Here is a 7,628-nt window from a genome sequence, read left to right as displayed (position 1 = left end):
TTGTGTTTCATTGATCTCTCAGAATATATACATGTGAAAGGGTGTGTTTGTACAGACACAACCATTCGTGAATAGGTTACCCTGGTCGCTGATGCTGAAATTTGGCTTATGCTGATGCTTATGCTGAAATGTTGTGAGAAAAAAACACGGTTTCGTAACTGAAAAGTAGTTCTCAATAAACTCAAGCGAACAGAGCGGGTGTCTTTTTATAGGAAAAGGCCTGGAACAGTCTTCTAACGAAAGGACATGCCTCTTCGTGATATGCTAACTATTATTACACTAACTGATAAGTCGGCTGATAAGTTTAAGCGAACAGACCCCCTATTCCTTGGATGAGATCACCGTTCACCGAAGGGGTGTCTTATGGGAGGAGACACCTGAAAGGATCAAGATGCCCAAGAGGGGGGTGAATTGGGCTAATTCTAAATTTTCTTGCAATAATTAAATCCTACGGTTAGCCCAATTAACCCTTTGTGCCTAGAAAAGTGTTTCTATCAATTTAACGCACAATGGACTTGCAACCTATGTTCCAAACTTACTCTAGCATAGCAATTCTATGAATATAAAAACATATATTAAATTGCTCAAAGTAATTGCTCAAAGTAAATGGAGAGAGAGGAACGCGGCGATGTTTTGCCGAGGTATCGGAGAGTCGTCACTCCCCACTAGTCCTTGTTGGAGTACCCGTGCAAGGGTGTAGCTCCCCCTTGATCCACGCAAGGATCAAATGCTCTCTACGGGTTGATTCTTCGACGCTCCGTCGCGGTGAATCACTCAAAACCACTCACAACTTGAGTTGGATCACCCACAAGCTCCGCCGGGTAATCACCAAGCTCCCAATCACCACCAAGCCGTCTAGGTGATGGCAATTACCAAGAGTAATAAGCACGAACTCTTACTTAACCACGCAAAGCCTAATGAGAATGGTGGATGCACATTTTGCTACTCTTGATTCACTAATGAGGCTACTCTCTTGGATTCTCAAATCTCAATCACCTTACTAGGATCTTGCTCTTCTTGGCACTCACAAACGTGTTTCTCAACTGTTGGAATGAGCAAAAAGTGACTCCACACACGAGTGCAACTTCTATTTATAAGGCAGCCTGAAAAACGAACCGTTATGAGTCTATGCGGGGTGACCGGACGCTCCGGTCAGTTCAACCCACACACCAGTGTTTAAGTGTTGACCGGACGCTGGCAGGGTCCGATCACCACTGACCGGACGCGTCCGGTCACATTAAACCCTCTCTGGATGCTTACTGTACTCGACCGGACGCTGGATCCTCAGAGTCCGGTCAGTATTGACCGGACGCGTCCGGTCGCAGATTCACTCTTCTGGAACCTTACTGGAGTCGACCGGACGCTGCCTCTTAGCGTCCGGTCACTTGACCACTCCAGCGTCCAGTCGCACCAAACGCAATCACCTTGGTCAAATGAACTGACCGGACCCTGCAGTCAGCGTCCGGTCAGCATTTGACCCTCCATTCACTTCTAACTCTCGATCATATGTGAATGAAGTTTGCTCCATCGGATCATAGGGCTGTTGTGGAGCTTCCTAGTGCTAGTTTTAACAAGTGTGCACCACACCTAACTCACTAGACTCATCTAGGTCAAGCTATCCGTCCATACACCCCTTAATAGTACAGCCAAAGGAAAAACAAAGTTCTAAACTACTCTAAGTGTCACTCCAACTCCAATCGACACTTAGAACTAGTCATCCTTAACCTTGTCGTCCATCCTTTGAAAACCAAAACGATTTCCATCGTAGGGGCATGACCACCTCGATTGCCCAATCGATCCCCATTACCATGACCTAACTTAATTGCCTCTACAAAACACACGTTAGTCATAGTAATCTTGTATTGTCATTAATCACCGAAACCCAACTAGGAGCCTAGATGCTTTTAATCTCCCTCTTTTTGGTGATTGATGACAATACCACCTCGAGTATGTGAAAGAGTGAGGTTTTTGACATGCTTGGTTCATATAAGCTTTTGTCAATAAGAACAAGAGCGTTAGGCAAGCTTATATGACCCAAGCCAACACGATGTACTCAAAAGATATGAAATAAACATGAGTACAAGTAATAAAGCTCATTTGCATCGGAGTAAAACGCGGAAGCAAAGACAAATGAGCATAACACAAGTGATATGACATATAAAGGAATACAAAGTAGAGAGCACATATGTCATATATCACAATCACGTAGATATCACTATCACATAGATATAATAATATGCATAAAAGTAAACACACGAATGCATAATAGTAATAGTATATCACACAAATAAAACTTCAAATGTATATAATAGACTAATAACTAACTAGGCTCCCCCTAAAAGACGCTCTCCTGAGTCTACATACTCGAACCCTCTCCCCCTTTGGCGTCAAACACCAAAACCTAAGGGTCGGTCGGCGGGGCTACAGCGGACGAGCCGGGCGCTGAGGTACGAGGAGCAAGCTAGAACTAGGCGCCATCATCATTTGACCCTAAGCTCTGGACTGACTGACCCTTTATGGCTGGAAGCATCGCTGAAGCGGTCTGGGTCTGAGCTGGGGCAGGTGCTGCCTATGATGCTGCTAATATATCTGTCGTAGGATCTGAAGATGAGACAGACGAAGGAAGCCTCTGAGTAGTCACGACGACTGGAGCTGCTGTAGAAGGACCGGCGGCATGCATATGTGGCGGTGTAGGCATGCCTGTCAACTCACTAAAAGATGCTCCAAGACTCCTGGAGACTGACGTGTCAGGTACAAATAGCGAGGATGACTGATCTGGTGTGTAGCCCATTAGATATGGTGTGAACTGCGGGGCTACCACTGGCGAGGATAACCACTGGGACACCTGTACTGTGGGAGAAGCAAACGGAGCTGGAGGCTATCCCTGACTCTAAAGCCCACTGGGCTGTACTGCTGGAGTCGTCATAGTGGTGGCAGGCTGAGCAAGCTAGGGTGAAAGCTATGACTATGGAGCCCTAAGTGCTATTACTACATGCTGCATAAATCCCATAAGTTGCTGCTGCATGAGTAACTGCTGCTAATGCATCTGCTGCTGCTACTGCTGGAGGACCTGCTGCTATCGCTAGAACTTGTCCTAATGAGCCTGAAACTGTGCAAAGTTGGTAGCGGTCTCCTGAGCCTATCGTGCCTGATCCTGCTGCATCTGCTCAAGTATAGCAATCAAAGCGGGTCTGTTTGTAGTGTAGGTGGAGCTGAGCTAGAACTGCCAGCCTCTGCATCATGTCTACGTGGAGGCATCTGAGGAATAGGCCAGTAGTCGTCATCCAAACTGTCACTAGACTCGCTCCTCTCCTGCTGAGCCTCAAGCTACTCCTCCTTAGTAGCTACTATGCCTCTGATAATCTTGTCCTGCTGAGCTACGGACTCTGGTACATCTAGACAACGGCGAGGCTGAGTGGGAGCCTGTGGTGTGCTATGCCTGATCCTCTGTGCCATGTTATAAGCTAGAAACTCTATGGTGGCACCTCTGTACTCGACAACCATCTCTAGGGTCCTAACTTGCACAGCCTTGAGCATCAGGAATGTGATCCAATGTGCATATGGAAGCTACCTGTGACCCTTGAAGCCCTCAGCTATCGTGTCCTCCATCTCAGACAGAAGAAGATCCCAAATATCGAACACTGTCTGCTGCATCAGGGCATTGAGAAGCCAAAGCTGGAGGCGAGTCAAGCTCTCTCTATATCCCAACCTAGGAAGTAGTGTCCTCCTAATAATAGCCTCTAGAACTCTAGCTATAGGAGTAAGGTCACTGGGGTTCCTCCTCGACCCCTCACCAAAGGGCTCCTTAAAGCAATGGCGCACAAGATCTGTAGGGGGCACCAAACCTCCATGAGGACGCCTAGGAGGCTCCTGTTGTCCATAACATACCTCATGTAACCTAACAGGCTGCTCCTGTAGCCTCAGTATCTCTCTGGCCCTATAACTCATCATCCTATAGTCTCTGCCTCTGAATGCAAAGTGTATGAAGTTATGATGCGGGTCAACATAGAGCGAAGCATAGAACTGTCGAACCCAAGATGGTACATACAATCCTATTTGGCCAATTAGATCTGTCAGCCCCAGCAAATATGATAAGGAGGGGTGGATATGCTCTCTAGCTGCTACCACAATAGCCTCAATACTGCAGACTCTCTAAGATCGGAAGACTACCCCACTGTTTAGATATACATTATAGAAGTCTTCCTAAAGCGGTGTATAGAAATCCTTTGCTTCTCTCTCATCCCTCCTCAGAGGAAACCACACCTCAAACTCTACAAACCTCAGCTGTCGGACCTGCTTGGCCGTGGCGGCCCTCAAGTCAAGGTGAGTCACTAGAGGCGGACCCTATAGTCTAAGCGGTGGACGAGATCCCCTCCACTGGGTCGGCGGCCTCGGTGAGACTAGAACACGGGAATGACCAGAGCGGCATAGCAGTGGCTGGGTGCCTGCTCGATCTCCTCGGCCTGCTGGCCCTCCTCACCCTCCTAAGGCTGCTGTGACTGTTGTCCCTCCTGTGTCTCCTGAGCTGGCTGCGGCTCTGCTGGTGGGGGCTACTGCTGTGACTCCTCCTGTGACTCCCCCTAAGGCTGAGGATCCACAACAGGAAGACGTCGTCCTGCCATCATGACAGTCCTAGCTGGACTATCATGAAGATGCTCAATCTGCTCAAGTCTGCCCTACGCGTCTGGTGCCAGATGATCTGCAATGACAACTCCACTGCGGGCACCTCCTCTCTCAGCACGCTCTGCGGCCTCAGCAACTGCTGCTACTCTCATTGTCTCTGCATCTGGGTACTTGTGCTTCTTTGATACAACCTGCTTTGTCGCCTTACCTTTAGGTCCTGCAGGCTGGCGAGGCGGGGGCCTCCGATCATCATCCCCTGGACCACCACCAACATTCTTGGTGTGAGCCATCTGATCTGACTAGAACCACTGCCGCTGAAAAGACCAACTGTCCACTAACACTTTCGAGGCTTGGCCTCGATCCGTACTCGCGAGCTTGGCTCTGAGTTGACGGTCAACTGTCACAGACACCTCAACGGCACCGACTTGCTAAACGATGGAATAGAAGGATATACAAGTAAATATGATATATCTAATAGATGCGAAACCCTATGAGAGCAAGCAATGTAGATGCGAAATAGAAATGACTGGCTTGCTACCTGATGAACCGGTGATCTGATGAAAAGAGAAGTGACACGCGAGGAACCACCAAATCTAGGGTTAGGGTTGGCGGTGAGTAGTAAATAGACGGCCCTATGAAATTGGCGCAGAGATGAATGGCTAGGTCACGGGCGAGTTGCAACGAGAATGCACGGGCATGAGCAAGACCTTACTAGCACTGGACGACAGAGGGTCGGTAAAGGGCCTCGGTGACACAGGAATGGAGGCGCGCTGGTGGAGGCGACGGCATGCGCGTGAGCTGGCAGCGGCGAGCGCGCTGGCTGGCAGCGGCGGTCGTGCTAGCGACTGGAGACAGTGGCTACGGGAAGTCGGCTTGGCCAGGAGGCGCGCATGAGAGGTAGTGCAGGGCTCGGCGGCGATGGCGTCGGTGATGGATTAGGTCAAAGAAAAACCCGGGGCTTTGATTAAATAGGGTGGCCCTCACGAGTTAGAAATGGAAAACAGGGAAGAGACCTGATGTCGTATGATATCTACTGACCGGATGCTCCGGTGGTAGCAACCGGACGCTACCACCCAGCGTCCGATCGATTCCAGAGAGGTCCAATTCCTCTGGAATCGTGACCGGACACGTCCGGTGGTCTATGACCGGACACAGCCAGAGTCCGGTTAGTTACCTTTAATGCCATGTAGATCGACCGGACGCTGGAACCCTTCCTGACCGGACGCTCAAACTTAGAGTTCGGTCACTCCTTCAGCTTCTGTTCACCTCCTGTGAACTGACCGGACACTGGACTGCAGAGTCCGGTGCAGCATCTGGTCACTCTTTTCCAGTAAATCTTCAAAGTTCCTTCGCGCTGCCTGTTCCCAATCAAGTCCCAACTTGAATAAGATCCAAATAAACACCAATTGGGACTGATGTGAGTGACCTCTCTCAAACCCTCATATTTTTCAAAATATTTTGCCTTAGGCTATAATTCTTTTTAAGAAAATAGGCAATAAGAGGGAAATGGAACAAAATGACAAAACAACATCCATGCATATGCAATACTTGTAAGTAAATCTAGTTGCTTGTCAAGTTTGATCCAAGGTTAAGCTTCTTCACACTCTTTTCGGTGGTTATCTTAACCATGTTAGACAAGCCCTATATGCATTACCAAAAATTAAACATGTTGTATATTACAATGAATGCAAGGGACAGCACAAGCTCATCTTTTAGTGAAGTTACTAAAATCAAGTACATTGAGCTCATTCCGCAATCTACAAAATGTAGCCTCGTCTAGCGGTTTAGTGAAGATATCCACTAATTGATCTTCGATTCTCACACCTTCTAGTGATATATCATTTTTAGCAACATGATCTCTTAGAAAGTGATGGCGAATATCTATGTGTTTGGTGCGAGAGTTTTGAACCGGATTATTTGCAAGTTTTACCTCACTTTCATTGTCGTACAAAAGAGGTACCTTTTCTAGAACTACTCCATAGTCTAGCAAAGTTTGTTTCATGTATAATATTTGTGCACAACAAGCACCCACGGCAATGTATTCTGCTTCGGCGGTGGACAAAGCCACACTATTTTGTTTCTTGGAGGACCAAAACACAAGTGATCTACCAAGCAAATGGCACCCTCCGGATGTGCTTTTTCTATCAACTTTGCAACTGGCATAATCTGAATCGGAGTAGCCAACTAATTCAAATATAGCTCCTTTGGGATACCAAAGGCCAATGCTTGGTGTGTGTTTAAGAGACCTAAGGATTCTTTTTACGGCAATTAAATGTGTTTCCTTAGGACTAGCTTAAAATCTAGCACACATACACACACTAAACATGATGTCGGGCCTAGATGCGGTTAAATATAACAAGCTACCAATCATGGAACGGTAGAGAGTTTGATCAACCGGGTTACCTCCCTCATCTAGGTCGAGATGTCCATTGGTAGGCATTGGTGTCTTGATTAGCTTACATTCATCCATCTTGAATCTCTTGAGAAGATCTTTTGTGTATTTCTCTTGTGAGATGAAGATGCCTTCTTCCATTTGCTTGACTTGAAAACCAAGAAAGAATGTAAGCTCACCAATCATTAACATCTTGAACTCCTTTGACATCAATTCACCAAATTCTTTGCATGAGTCTTCATTTGATGATCCAAAGATGATATCATCAACATATACTTGACAAATGAAGACATGATCATCAAGCTTTTTGGTGAATAGTATGGTGTCGACCTTCCCAATGGTGAAGCCCTTCTCAATGAGGAAGTCTCAAAGGCGCTCATACCAAGCTCTTAGGGCTTGCTTAAGCCCATATAGTGCCTTGGATAACCTATAAACATGATTAGGATATCTAGGGTCTTCAAACTCAGGAGGTTGATCAACATAGACTAGTTCATTAATAAAGCCATTTAAGAATGCACTTTTCACATCCATTTGATATAGTTTCATTTCATGATGTGATGCATATGCAAGTAGGATATGAATGGCTTCTAATCTTGCAACCGGTGCAAAGGTC

The sequence above is a fragment of the Miscanthus floridulus genome, chromosome 4, assembly GCF_019320115.1.
Source record: "Miscanthus floridulus cultivar M001 chromosome 4, ASM1932011v1, whole genome shotgun sequence".
Lineage (NCBI taxonomy): Eukaryota > Viridiplantae > Streptophyta > Magnoliopsida > Poales > Poaceae > Miscanthus > Miscanthus floridulus.
The sequence above is the reverse complement of the archived record's forward strand: the minus strand, read 5'-3'. Positions refer to the sequence as shown.